At 41.7% G+C, this 15,428-nt stretch overlaps 1 long non-coding RNA gene across 1 annotated transcript; it reads right to left on the reverse strand.

Moving 5' to 3' along the window:
* Positions 1–7,239: 7,239 nt before the first annotated feature.
* LOC132461096 (uncharacterized) lies at positions 7,240–7,680 on the reverse strand. The gene is made up of 2 exons (XR_009526521.1): positions 7,628–7,680; positions 7,240–7,355 (listed from the first exon to the last, which is right to left on the reverse strand). It is a non-coding gene; the product is annotated as an uncharacterized LOC132461096 (long non-coding RNA).
* Between the last annotated feature and the right edge of the window lie 7,748 nt (positions 7,681–15,428).

Consider the following 15,428-nt stretch of genomic DNA (forward strand, 5'->3'; position numbering starts at 1 on the left):
GAACAAATTGTAACATGATAGGCTTGGCTGGTTAGGCAGCTTATCAGAATTAAATATGTAATTTCGGAAATTGTGAATCGATACTTATTTTTTATTCTTACTTAATTTAATTAATTGTCATGTTTACAATAAACAAATTTCAAGAGGCTATCCAAAATAACGTCAATGGTTTTGGTTTAACTCTGTCAACGAGCTGATAAGGAACATATTTGATATTGGAAAGGAATATTATAAGGAAATTCACTTTGCAAATAACTAAGTGGACAGTTTCGAGTCACCCTCTGAGGCATGCCTGAACAGCCCCTCTCCCCCTATTCAAGCCCATAGTCAATTTGTACTTTTCCGTGTGTTTGACCCTGTACTGCTATGGCTGCAGGGTGGAGATACTGGGTCAAGTTACCGTGGTAATTTGATGACCAGCCCACTTTGACCTTCTAGCCTAATGACAGACACATCTGATTGGAAGGTGAAGGGGTGGTCCCCAAACCCCACCTTCCCCCCAACCCCCATGAACCAGATTCTCTCATTTAACACCTTGTGACAATTGACAAGAGAAGAGAGAGAAGCAGCAAGTTAAGAGATACAGCTTAGGTTTATTTACCAAAATGTCTTCTAGGAAGAGGAGCGATATTTGGATGCATTTTGTGGCAGAAAATCAGAGTCAGGCGAGATGCCAATATTGCAGGAATAAAATATCGATTCATGGGGGAAGCACATCCAACATGATGAGGCATCTGAAAACCAAACATCCCACCGTGAGTCTATCAGGTCCTCAGGAATCCGAAACTGAGACAGCAGCAACAGCAACAGCAACAGACACAGCAACAACAACAGCCGCAGCAACAACATCTGCAACCTCTGCATCCACAACTGCAACTACTACAGCAACAATACCAAAGCGGCAAAGGCAAACGTCATTGGGAGGATTTGTAAGACGGCCAATTCAGCCACTCCAGCAGGGCAAAGTGGATGAAGCCCTGGTGAAAATGCTTGCAACTGACTTCCAACCATTTTCTATAGTTGAGGACAGAGGATTCAGGGCCTACACACAGGCACTGGACCCAACATATGTGCTACCAAGCAGAAGCACACTCTCTACACAAATGGTTCCCAACCTTTTTGAAAAGGTCAGGGCTGACCTTGGAGAAAGAATACGTTCTGCTCCAGCTATATGCCTCACAACCGATTGTTGGACTTCTAACACCACAACCAGCTACATGTCAGTGACCTGCCACTACATTAACAATTTCAAACTGGAGGCAAATTTACTGGACTGCTTTGAATTACAATCAAACCACACCTCGGAAAATCTGGCCCAGGAACTGAAGCGTGTTGCACAGGAGTGGGACATATCAGAAAAGGTTGCAGCTTGTGTGACTGATAATGCCAGTAACATAGTGAGGGCTGTTAGCGAAATCCTGAGATGGAACCATGTGAGATGTTTTGCTCACCTTTTAAACTTAATTGTCAGGCATGCCATTGATTTACCGGACATTCAACTGATAATTCAAAAAGTGAAAACAATAGCAGAACATGTGCGAAGAAGTACAGTGGCATCTGCCAAATTAAAAGAGGTCCAACAACAAATGGGACAGGCCCAGCTCCGGCTTAAACAAGATGTTGCCACACGTTGGAACTCTACTTACTACATGTTGCAGCGATTTATTGATGTCAAAGAGCCACTTGTGTCGACCCTGGCACTGGTAAACCCACAGTTACCAGCCTTAAACCTGAATGAGTGGGATGTTGTGCAGGAGGCCTGCCATATCCTCAAACCCTTTGAGGAGGTCACTGTAGAGATGAGCTCAGAGAGGTGAGTCAAACTGTAATTTAAATACATAATATGTGCAGTGTGGATCATCTAATACTGAAAGGCCCATAGTGTTGCAGTAACTAAATAGTATCTTTTAATTGAAATGTGTATTATTTAACTCGTTGCTTATATTTTTACAGGTTTGTGACCGGTTCCAATGCCATTTTGATGGCACGTGGGCTCCAACGAATAGTTGCCAATCACCAAAGAAACTCCTCTCCCAATGAGGCCATCGAAGGAATGGTGAATTGTCTGGCAGCTGACCTTACCAAACGGTTCGGGGGAGTGGAGAGGGTGGCTGTCCTGGCAGAGGCTACACTATTGGACCCTAGGTTCAAAAAGTATGCCTTTGTGAATGAAAGATACGCAGAGGGTGCTGTTGCTAGAGTGGTGGAAGCAATGCAACTGGCAGCATCCTCACCTGCCCGCACAGCCGTGGCCGAGGCGGAGGGAGCCTCACGCAGCCCACAAAGGGAGCCAGTGCCTCAGGTTTGGGCTGACTTTGAGGAGAGGGTGACCAACCTGAGACCAGGGATTCAGAACCCCATTACAGAGGCCATGCTGGAGATGAGGGGGTTCCTATCCGAGCAGCTCACCCCCCGCACTGCTGACCCACTGGATTGGTGGAGGGTTCGCGAAATGGTCTACAAGAACCTGTCCACTGTTATGAAGACCAGGCTCTGCATAGTGGCCACGTCAGTGCCATCAGAGTGCATATTTTCAAAAACTGGCCAAATAATAACCGACAGGAGGAGCAGGCTCAGTCCTGCTAAAGTTCGTCAGTTGGTTTTTCTAAATGCCAACCTAAGCTAGCCATGAAGCACTTATATTGGCACCTATGCATATAGTTATTTAAGTTTTACTCTTTATTCATTCATTCATTATTTATAATCTTTGTTCATATTTGAAAACAATATTTTTTTAAGAGTTTTAAGGCTATTTACTTGTATGTGAATTGTTTTGCATATTTTGCACTTTTTTATACCATACATTGTTTTTATTATTGTTTTAACTGATTTGCACGTTTTGCTTTTGTTTGTTGTGTGTATGTTTTTTTTCAAAATAAACCTTTCCCACTTTTAGTCATGATCAGTCATTTTTGTTGATATTAGGCCTATTATTATTTTTATTGTTATTGATGGTGATAAGGATAAGGACCACAGCAGCAGAGGACCAAATATGCAGCATTGAAAACTATACCCTGCATGCTACAAAGTGAATTTCCTTATAATATTCTTTTCCAATATCAAATATATAAAATATTTGATATTGGAATTATATTCAATATCAGCTCGTTGACAGCTGAGTTCAACCAAAACCATTGACGTCATTATGGATAGCCTACAGCGTCCGTCTCCAATTAACTCTTGACGTCACCTGCTCTAGAAGGACTTTCTCAGCGCAGGCCGAACATTATGGAACATATTTGAATATTAAAAAGGATGCATTGCAAACATCGGAAATGTCGTCAACGTGACTGCTATCTGAATTAGGAAAAAAACGTATGGATTATTTTTTTTTCTCTTCGAAGCTCGTCAAACACAGAAATATTCTGAGAGTTCACATAGTCAGCAAACAACTTTATTTTTAATAAACTACTTTCATTTTAGAATATAATCTCTCGTAAAATAATGCCTTTGTAACAAAAGAGTTTAACGATTTACATTCAGTACGAGCCCGACCCATTTAGTATGAGTCCGTTGAGTTGGTCTTTCACTCAACAGGATATGAGTCCGACCCATTCAATATGAATTGAGTAATTTGAGTTAGTCTTTCACTCAACCAGATACGAGTCCGACCCATTTCAACTGAGTCCCGACTCCTTTGAGTTAGTCTTTCACCCAGCCGGATACGAGTCAGACCCATTTCATCTGAATCCTTTGAGTTCGTCTTTCACTCAACCGGATACGAATCCGACCCATGAATTCGCTCAGTCTATGGATCTGTGTACAGCTCTGTCTCTACAGGAAGTTCTTATTCAACCACGCAGCTGGCAGCTCCGGTTCCGTATGCTTAATCTAAGTTACTATGCAGATGAAAAACGGATGTGTTAATGTTGTTATAGACCTACAGTTTGATGACATTCGTGCATTGTTTTAATAATGTCGTCCGTAGCAGCCAGAACCGAAAGATTCGGGTTAATTTAGACCACGGACTCGTGGGTGAATGTAAGGATTCGGTTCTTTGAATCCGATTGACTCAGATTCAACCATCACTATTTGGTTGTATTCTTTTCGCTCGGTTCTCCGTTTCAACAGTAGGGCTAGAACCGAGCGAAATGACCCTTGCAATGAGCAATGAGTCTTCCAACTGAAATCAATGGATTTACAAAATGCCAAATAAAACACAACAGAAACTGTATAGAAAAGAAGATGTAAAGAAGATGAGGATGTCTGCATTGTCTTGGGAGAGTGTAGTTTCTAAACTCTCCCCAGGCAATGCAGACATCCTGAATTTAAAGTTGTAAATCCAGAGTTAGGGATTATTTACTATCCATGTTAAAAAGAAGAAGGAATAATGCCTCAGATTGCAATTTTCTTAAATATTGACTATGCTTAAAGGAAGCAGGATTATTACCAAATTTTTTACTTTATTTTGTTTTTACACATTTGAAGATTTTATTTAAAGTCACATTTGCCTCGTTATCTTTTTTGCTGTTGTTGATCCGAAAATGATCCGACCCGTGACTCAAAAACCGGGATACGATCCGAACCGTGAGTTTTGTGATCCATTGCACCCCTACTGTTGTTGGTGGTGGTGGAGAAGGGTTAGCAGAGGAAGCGACAAGAATCTCAGATTCTTCTTCTGAAGACGACAGTGACAGGTTGGCGAAAAAAGATCTACACAATTCAAAGTTCAGTCATTAAAATTAGACAACGAAAGCCAAAAGCACAAGACGTGCAGGGACCGCTGCATCACACAAAGCTCCCAGGCCCTCCCTACCTCATTTAATAGGATTAGATGAGAGCAATCGCTCGGCGGAGAATGAAGAAATGATCATCAAGTTTAACACCGCCTACAACATCACTAAAGAGGAAGTCCCGTTCACAAAAAAAATAAATATGGTGCTACCTAATTAGTTTTGGTGCTACTAAATGAAAAGCTAGGTGGCACCAGTGTTACCTGTGAAAAAGTTAGTCTGGCGCCCTGCATGCAGCAGAGATGAAGTCTCCAGTAAGAAGCAGCCCTCCCCTGCGGTGAGTGTCCCCCGTCAGGGGCAGAAGGCCGCCCGCTGGGGGCCGGGCCGTGATCGGGGCGGCCTCGGACCTCGGAGGCAGTATTCGTATGACCTTATTCTTCAACGGCCGTGAAACGACTTCAGGTAAGGGCGCACACACACACACACACACACACACACACACACACACACACACACACACACACACACACACACACACACTTGCTGTTTGTGTGTGTGTAGAGGCTGATTTCATACATTCCCCCCCCCCCCCTTATGGGATGTTAAAGTGGCCTTTAAACGGAGCCGGAAACTAAAAGGCACACTCTTTAAATGTCTTGCACACACACAGTCATAAACACATGCTCAAACGTGCATGCATGCACGCACACACAAAGAAGCACACACATTTGTTGGATTATTTGCACTGCAGTTTCTCTGACTGGACTTTGAAAGGATAACATCGTTATGGCATAATCAATGCTGAATGTGTACAATGTCAATGTGTCTATGAGCTCAGCCATTGGCGTCAGTTTGGTTTGAAATGTGGTGGGGACAGAGACGCAATCTGGAATGCATTTTTAGAAGTGCTGGGGATGCACCTTATTTTTCTTTAGCGCAGGTCATGAAAGGTTCTGAAGACGGGATACCTGTGTAGCTTACTAATTAATACGATTTTTACAAAAAAATTATGTCTGACACGTTTTATGAAGAAAGCGTTTTCAAAAAGCATTGGACATGAATGACCCACAATGTTCTGCTCCATGATGCACTCAATGTTGACGTGACATGACATGAGCTATACCAAAATAAACAAAGAGGGGCTTATTACCTACGTGTTTAAGTTCACAAGGGGCAAACGTATACACACAGCACTACATATGTCAAGATCGAAAAAGCTAAAAATAATTATAGCTGAACGCTTTATATCACATCATGAGCTGGCTGTTCTCAATTCACAACACACATCCATCCAATCTACATGGCATTCTCACCAAAACCCATGCACTCCCCCCCCCCCCCCCCACACACACACACACACACAATTATTCCATAATTCAAGCAAAGCGAATGACCAAAAGTCACTTTGAGTCAACAAGAGACTGACTCCACCGACTCCACTATCGCAATCTCGCCCAGGCTATACCCAACACCGTAAGAAGGCTAACACTGGATGATTTAAGTTAGGCTACTTGGAGGCTATGGCTAGTAGTACTATTTCAAGTTCAAACAGCTGACCACATGAGGGCAAAAAACACAAAAGATCTCGCCAAGTACCAGCAAATCTTAAGCAATAAATATCGCATCTTACCTTTATTAATGTGCCAGTGGTCTGCAGATGTATCCCGCTGTGTAGCCTGCGTGCCTGCTGCCTAACCACATCCATTTAGTTCAACAGGTTTTCGCTCTGACACTGTCCATCCATGGTACTAGCGGTCTGGTGCTTTTTACCTATGTATTCAGGCTAAAATTAATTGACTGTCTGGTGCCTCATCATTGCATACCAGCCATAGAGTATTAGTATTACGGTAATATCTCATTCATTGTCCAAGTCAGGCTGGCACCTCATACAAAAATAATCCACTACGGTGCCGCAGAGGGGACATCTAGTCACGACTGAAAAAAGGCGAGATAGCGATACAACCAAAGCCCGACATTCTCTGATCCTACCTAGTTAATAATACAGCAAAATGTCAAAAAGGAGTGGACAGGACATCAGAGGTTTTTTTAAAGCCAAGCAATTGAAGCTGACATGCACAGTAAGTGTGCTAGTGTCTTATGAGCTCAGCTAAATTAATATTTATTCTAGAAATATATTGTAATTATTGAGTTTTTTTTAGCTAGCTAGCCTCTACCAGCGCAACACACTGTTGGCTAGCATGCCTGGTGCTACTGGAGTGTTTTGCCCTATGTGCTTTAACGTTTAGCTTTCCTATTTAAATTAATTTTGAATTTACAACAGTACAAATTATTTATTTTATTTTCACTTCAATGACGTTTCGTTAGCAGTTTTCAGACTCCCCACTAGATGGTCGTAAATCATCCATATTATTTGTACCAAGTAACAACCATGGTACCAGGCAACCGAACACTCCAAACCTATATTTTGTCAAAAACCAAAATTTACAATATTGATAACATATACCACAACCAACATACCGTCATAGTGGTCATATCATTACAATAAAGGTTACAAGACTTTTGTTTGCACACCACATAAATCTCATAAAATAGAGGGCATAATCAATTGAGTTAACACATTTTTATTTATTTATAAGGAACAGGAACCAAGTGCATCAGAGCTTAATGAAAGGCAGGAACTGGTAGATGGCAATGAAGAGGTGAGTTGGCAGAAACAAGTTCCTAAAAGGAGAAAACACTGCATTTTAAAATAAATAAATAAGACAGAGCTAAATCAATTAAGTTATCAATCTTCTGTCTTTGTTTACATTTGATCAGGGAGAGGAACTAAGTCAATCAGAACTTAGTGAAGCTAATGTTGGCTATAGCTTCAACGTCAATGATAGAACTTAGAAACTATCAAGATAAATCGTTCGCTGCCCTCGGTCAAACTACGACAAAGGAGTTGGTACAGATTGTCATCATCATGAATAAATATAGATACGTTACGTTACCTCCTCCGGACCTCCTCTCCTCAAATGCATGAGGCTGCAACCGCAGCAGATTGGAAGTGCGCAGGAAGCTGTCAGGTTCAGATTACACAGAGAAGGAGCCGCCCACCGTACCACCAGTGATGGGCAGTAACGCGTTAGAAGTAACGCGTTACTGTAATCCAATTACTTTTTTCAAATAACGAGTAAAGTAAGGGATTACAATTACAAAAATAGTAATTCGATTACTTTTACTTTCCCGCAAGCATCCTGCGTTACTAAACCGTGATTTATTTTTTCCATTGACAGTAAAAGAATTTGGGATTTTGCCGTATTTGCTTTGTGAGACTGTCTCGTGACAATGACGTAGCCTATAGCGGCGCGACGTCTAGAAGTAAACAACACCAACGTGTGTGCAAGACATGGAGTGCGGGAGAGAGAGCGAACATGGAGCATTTAATTCATGGAAGTTCAGACATTACTTTGAGTTTGACTCGGTAAAAGATGTAAAAAACATTAAAAACATTAATTAGTCAGAAGATCTAGAAATAGAAGGCATAATGCTAGCTATGGGCCAACTTATCCTATCGGACAGCAATCAGTGCACTTGCAAATGAGTGCCTGCAAGTAGCCTATAACCGATCGTGGTGTGACATTATTTAACCATCAATCTACCGCAAATATGACCAGACAGATGTACATTGAACACATGATACACAAAGCACACCGTCCAACTCGGCGAATGCCGACAGACAGCCCACAACAAGCCAAACATCACCACGGCGGGTGTGCTCTCTCTCTCTCTCTCTCGCACGCCCGTACTACACAATCACTCCAACTTATCAAACTCCAAGGCTAGGCTGCTTCACTAAGACCACAACTAACCACAAGGCCTTGATCATAAGCATGCAGTATGCCGAAGCCGAAAAGGACACACGCAGTCGCACACACTCATCTTACAACAATCCGTTTTATCATCAACATTCAGTCACTGCAAAGATTTAAAGGCTAGCCTCTTACCAACACCAAAAGTATGTGATTGAGACAGTATTGTTCGGCTTTCGCTTGCTATCCGTTTTTAGTATGACTTCTCAACATTACGTCTTTCTTGTGTTAGGCGCACATGGCTAATTTGCATACGTGCACAGGATTGGCTGGCTCCGCAAGGCAAATAATATAACATATTTAACTATCTTTCTATCCGTCTATTTATTTATCTATCAACGCATGGGTCTAGTTTTAATGTGATGTATTATGTGTATGTCCAGTCAGACTTGTTGTCTCCCTTGTTCTATGTGGTCTTAGTAGGCTATACTGTGTGAGCCGAATCACCTAAATGAATTCCCGACGTGTAGTTTGGTAAAGACTTGACTAGGCTATTTATCTATCGAGGCTATTAGTTAACAATTATTCGCCAAAGGCTAAGTGAATAGTGGGGAATAGCCCCCGAGACCGAAGGTTTATTTGTTGTTATCAGCTGACATTTTGGGATGAAAACAATAGAGTTTGAGATGTCAATCATGGGATATTGCCCAATATCCCGAGATAGCCAACCAATCAAATTGCGCCATTTTAGGAGATTCACGTGTAGCATATAACTATATATAATATCTATGTATTTATCTATGAAACACATCCTTCCACACACAATTCAAACACATAGGCCTACTCTTTGACATTAGAACAGCCTAAATGTTAATAGAGACTTTGGTTTTAATTATTTTATTTCTGTATTTTATTTACATCTATTCGAATGAAGGTGTGTATACACACCAAAACGATTTTCTTTAAATGAGAGACTGTTGCATTTAATTTATTTATTTTTTTGCAATGTGCATCGTTAAAAAGATTGAGACTAATACAAACAAGTTTTAAAAAAAGCGCATACAGGTTGTATATAGTAGATAGTGTGTTTTTGAAAAGTAACTAAGTAAAGTAATTAGTAAAGTAACTAATTACTTTTGAAGATAAGTAATCAGTAAAGTAACTGGATTACTTTCTTGGATAAGTAATCAGTAATCAGTAACTAATTACTTTTTCCAAGTAACTTGACCAACACTGGTATAGAGTGGTGGAGGGATGACGTATGTTGGCCAACCCGGAAGTGAGCGTCGACCTGGGTTTCCCTTGACAAAAAGCCAACGGGTTTTCCATTGGATTTTGGATTATTGCAGAAAAATTAGCATCTTTGAAGCACCTCCACAAAAACTGAAAATAAATAAATAAATAAAAATAACTGTGCTCCAAAGAACGAAATGTAAACCAATGCATTCTGAATGGGAGTGTTTCTCAGATTTTTCCATGCTACACAGAACAAAATGTAAACCCATGCAAATAAAGACTTCATGGTCATAATAATTTAAATATCATTATTCTCCTCAGTGTGTAGGGTGGTATTCTATTTTTTTCAACGGGGCTGCATCCAGTCACTTGACCGTCATGGTTGCTATGGTGGTTGCTATCGACCAGCCCCTCTAATCCTTACATGGCTCTAAAAACCACGCGGCAAAGGAGCTGCCGTCCATTGTGTTGTTTTTGTCGTAAACTATCCTTAAAAGGCAGCTTGGATGTTTTTATTTTCTGCAGTTTAGACTTCTTCTATAACCTATTTTTGAAAGCAAAACACCAAGCTCAATGATTTAACGAGGCAGGGTTATTTGAAACAATTTATTAAATATATATTTGTGAGAGGTTATCCCTGCTTTGCTTCCTATTTATGTCTAGTGTACAACCCTACTGTCCACAAGCATCACCCCCCCCTCCCCATATGTATTTGGAGAATTGTTGCCACGTCCAAGTGGTGGAGGTATCATATATATGAAAGAGGGCATTAAATTATACTACAATGATCAATTAGGAGGCCGAAGCTCTGAAGGAAGTGATGCAATAGGTGACTGCAGGTCGACGACATTTAAGTAAGCTGTACTTTGAGGTCTCTTATATATCAAAGGGGGTCTCAAAGGACGCATACGCTTCAACCTGTGGCTCCAGCCCTACAGGAAATTACTCAGCAAGTGCTCCATCTCGTTGCACCTGCACCCAGCGGCTCGCTTGCAAGATTTTGGCCTGAAGTTCTTCCCAGACCTACACCCTAGCCATCCAACACGCATATCTGAGAATCGGGCTTCTCTTTAATAATGACAAAAAGTTACGAGAGAAATACACATTAACTTTTTGTTATCTCATAAGCGGCGTGGTGCCGGCTCCTTTTGACCTTTTGACCCCAGACTTCAAAAACGTGGCCACAGGCCAGCTGTGTCTACACACCTTAATGCCGCGTTTCCACTGCAGGGTGCGGAACGGATCGGATCGCAAAGGTGCGGTAGGGAGGGGGCGGTATAGCCCAGCTCAGTTCCGAGGTCGCGTTTCCACTGCCGACAGTACCCTTGGTGGTAGGCCGGATGTCGATCGCCGCGGCAGCTACGTAAACATCGTAAACAACGTCTTCCTCCCCAAGAATGCAGACGAACGTCTCCACCTCATTGTTCGCCCAAGCAAGCTTTTTACGCGACATGTTAATTGAAAAGAATAATACCGCGAGGCTACCGTTTGTTTGTTTTTATCCCCGCGTCACCCGGAAGTGACGATTCTGTCGACCAATCAACGGAGGGGGTGTGTAGCTAGAATTTCACGGGACCCTTTCAGGCGTCTGGTCTCGTTTTGGGTACCGCAACGGAGGAGTTCCGAGAATGGGGCCGGAACGGGTACGGCAAAGTCCGGGTCACGCCCACTTTTGGCGGTGGAAACGCGACCGACCCGCACCTTTGCGATCCGATCCGTTCCGCACCCTGCAGTGGAAACGCGCCATAAGCCACAAATGTACACCTCCATCCCACAAAAAATGGGGACTAGAAACTAACCTCTGTCTTATGTACATTGGAGGTCACGCCCCTTTTCCGGCCTTTTCGAGATAGCTAGGGAGGCTAAAATGTTTACACACATTTCCCGGGGCCCCGAGAACGACATATCCGAGATTTGGAGTTCTAGCCCTTAGAGAAGAAAAGTTTTCCCAAATGGACTGTCATTTGGACAAAGCCCCTCAGAAGTGTTACCTGCAAGACCTAATGGTTCAGAATGTGGTGGAAAAACAGTTTTTGAGATAGGAACGTCCTACCGCCCTGAAATTTGAATACCTTATTCTAAGGCCTAACTGGGACCCCCGCACCGAAACTTGGCCCAGTTGGACCCCGAGTGCAGGAAGGGGGGGCCTGGACTTTCATAATCCTCGCTCGTGACTGTAAAGGATATTTGGACGGATGTTATGACGAAGAATCATAATGTGAATGGGAATATTCTATAAATGTCTTGATATCATCTTTCGTCTCAACACTTCTGCTGCAGCCGTTTAAAGTCTCACTCCGAGAACCTTAAAATATGAATCAATCCATTAGAAGTATGAAAATATCTTCCCGTAGGCGTAACGGGGCAAACAAGGTGTCCTTTGACATCTACGTTTCGAGGCGATTGCAACAGTGCCACACATGATCATATTTGAATATGTTTCGGGGTAGTAATTAGCTGTCGATTTTGGAGGCCTTTATCAATAATGACCAGCTATAGATTTGCTTCCCGATGGAGATTTTTGACAAATTACATGTTATTTAGCATCTACACGTTAAGCTGAGTCCAATGAGATCAAGCTCGCCCTCTTGCTACACCGAGATCATGTCCTAGACCTAGGTGTACCATGTAAAATACATGTTACCAATTGCTAGAGTGTCATGCTGGGTGTCATTGGACTCAGCTCAACGTGGAGATGCTAAATAACATTTCATTTCTCACAAATTTCTATCGGGAAGCAAATCAATAGCTGCTCATTATTTATTAAGGCCTCCAATTTCGACAGCTAATTACTACCATTAAACATGTTCGAATATGCTCATGTGTGGCACCGTTGCAATCGCCTGGAAGCGTAGATGTTGAAGGACACCTTCAACATCAACCAAGTTGTGTGTGTGTGTGTGTGTGTGTGTGTGTGTGTGTGTGTGTGTGTGTGTGTGTGTGTGTGTGTGTGTGTGTGCTAACACGCTATTTTATGTTGAAATGCGACGTAATCCAGTGTTCACGAAAACGTACACTGTCAACGTATGCTTTTGGCGACTGGGTTGGCTCTCAGATAAACGTGTTTCACGTCACAGGGTTTGGGAGGAAGGGGCGGGCCTTCTGAGAGGGGGTTCCGGGGGTTTCCTTCCGGGCGGGAGTTTTGGTTGATGTAGTTTTCCGGTGGAGCTGTGCCTGCCTGTCCGATTGTGGAATCCAATAAACCTGCTATCAAGCTTACTTCGCTCAATACCTCGCCTGTGGTTATTACAATATCATTAAAAGTTACATAAAGTAACGGTTTAATAACACAAACACAGGAAACACGTGAGGTGCTAGTTTAGCGAAAGCAGCGTCCCTAGCAACCTGACGTCGTTGAAACATGCGAGCGAGCCGATTAAATCTTCCTAATAACTATAAAACTAAAGAGCAGACACAGTCACTGACTGAAGATTATGCAAGTAAAAAGTATATTTCTCGCTAGAAATGTTATTAGAAACATGTTTAACGGTGAATCGATCCTAAAATATTGCATTTCCCATTCAGATAATAAAGATTAATAAAGATCATACACATTCACTGACTGAAGATTATGCAAGGAAAATGTAAATTTCTCGCTAGAAATGTCATTAGAAACACTTTTAATGGTGTATCTGTCCTAAAATATTGCATTTCCCATTCAGATAATAATGATTAATATTGCTACGTAACAATTTCACCAAATGCCCTGTTGGTGCTATTCCCCCATTCATTTCGAATGGAGAAGGACGCGTGTTCAGGGTGACGCTTTGGTCAGGCAAAGCGTGACCCTGAACACGCCTTGCGATGTGGACAGACGTATCTATTTTACGCCTTGGCGTGATACCGGGTATGTAATGTAAGTATAATAAAGTGTATGGGCGTTGTCCTTATACCGGGTTGTATCCTTATATCCTTATAGCCTACTCATCAAATGAATAGATTTAGCAAAAAATTTGAGTTATTTTTTCCAACCGTTGATTTGAGTTTTGATCTTAAATCATTTACACCTGAATAAAATGGCTAAAACCCTAAATGCACATAGCAAAAACATATATGTGGCATACATACCTCCCGCGACCTGTAGAGGCACTCGTTTTTGATACGCTCCAGTGGGTCGTAATCCGTGGCAGTGCAAACGACCTATACGGTCGTAAAATTTTGCGGACTTGTTGGTATTAACGCATGTCATTAAATAGACCCACAGCTACGGCCACAGAACCGCATGTGTTAGGTTTCTTTGCCGCAATTTACATGACGACTCAGTATTTCGGAAGTTGTAGAAGAAAACACTATTCCATGTGTGAATTAGGCCATATTATTTGGCCATAAACTGAGCCATTTGAAGTTTGAAATTCATGTGGTCATGCATCTGTCTCATCGGAGATTGTAAACGCGCTGTCAAAATATGAACTCATCAGGTTCAAATGAGCTCATGGCTCTTAAAGGGGATGGGAGATGGCACTCTCATTGGTTTATTGCACGTTAGGCCCAAACCACACCTACGGGTGATTAGGCTACTTCAGGGGGCAAGAGTAATTTATCCGCCTTTATAATAGCAACAACCCAGAGGTCCTAGGGATCAAAGGTCACTCCCTGATGACTCTAGACCCAGAGGTCCTAGTAGTCAAAGGTCACTCCCTGATGAATCTAGACCCAGAGGTCCTAGGGGTCAAAGGTCACTCCCTGAGGAATCTCGGCACACTATTTCAAGGTTCAGTATCAATTGAAATCTCTCCACAGATTTAATAGGTAACTCTGGATTGGACAGATTGGACCTCTAGATGGCGACACAACACCACAAACCTAGCCTGGTATGTAGCCAAACATTTCTGCTGCACTTTACTTTGCTTTCAACAGGTTTGGATTGAGTCTCATGACTCTCACCCGTCCGTTTGATCACGTGACATACAATCAAAACAATTTGAATATTTATTTTGCGTTTCAAACCGTTAAAATAGGGCCCTAGGAGTCTATCAGCGGTGTTCTGAACAAGCAGGAAGCTTTTCTCACGGTTTTTCTCAATTGTTTAAACACGTTTTCTGAAACTATAGCTCAATTTCTCAAAACACTAAGGACAAATCTGAAAAGAGATTACCATTTTGTCAAAACTCCACAAATCTCTTTTGAAACGAAACACTGCACTCAAAACCATGTTCTCTCCTCTCAAAACAGATTTTTTTCCACCAAAACGGGAAACACAACGATCATATGAATATCTCTTAGAGAGCATAAATTAAACGCTTGTGTGATACATTTAAAACACTTCCATCAAAATACTGTTATCTATGTTTGGACTTAATGAGGCCATGTTACATATTCAAGTGTATACAATTGTTTAGAAAAAGCATCCATTTTTTAAGTTGCAATTAGGTGGTACATACAGTATAAATATTGTTGCAATATTTTAATGCAATACTCTGAATATATCACATAAATATTGCATTGACACAATTGTATCTCGATAGGATACAATGCATATTTGTCTATCCAATGACCTCCAATGGGCTAAACTCACAATCCCGAGAGTCGTACTGTACACCTATAGTTGATACTGCAACATTGTTGGAGTTCTGAAAATACACCAATGTTACCTATTTTGGCAAAACTCACAGGACAGTAATTGCACTGATAAGTAAAATGAAAAACACGACAATAAGAAAATGTTCTTTCAGGGGATTTAATGATGAAATCATTGCACAAGTACAAAAGGTAATTTATCAGCTTATTTCTAAACTGTTTGTAAGACTCTGCGTTGTGTATTTCT

The sequence above is a fragment of the Gadus macrocephalus genome, chromosome 7 (assembly GCF_031168955.1).
Source record: "Gadus macrocephalus chromosome 7, ASM3116895v1".
NCBI lineage: Eukaryota > Metazoa > Chordata > Actinopteri > Gadiformes > Gadidae > Gadus > Gadus macrocephalus.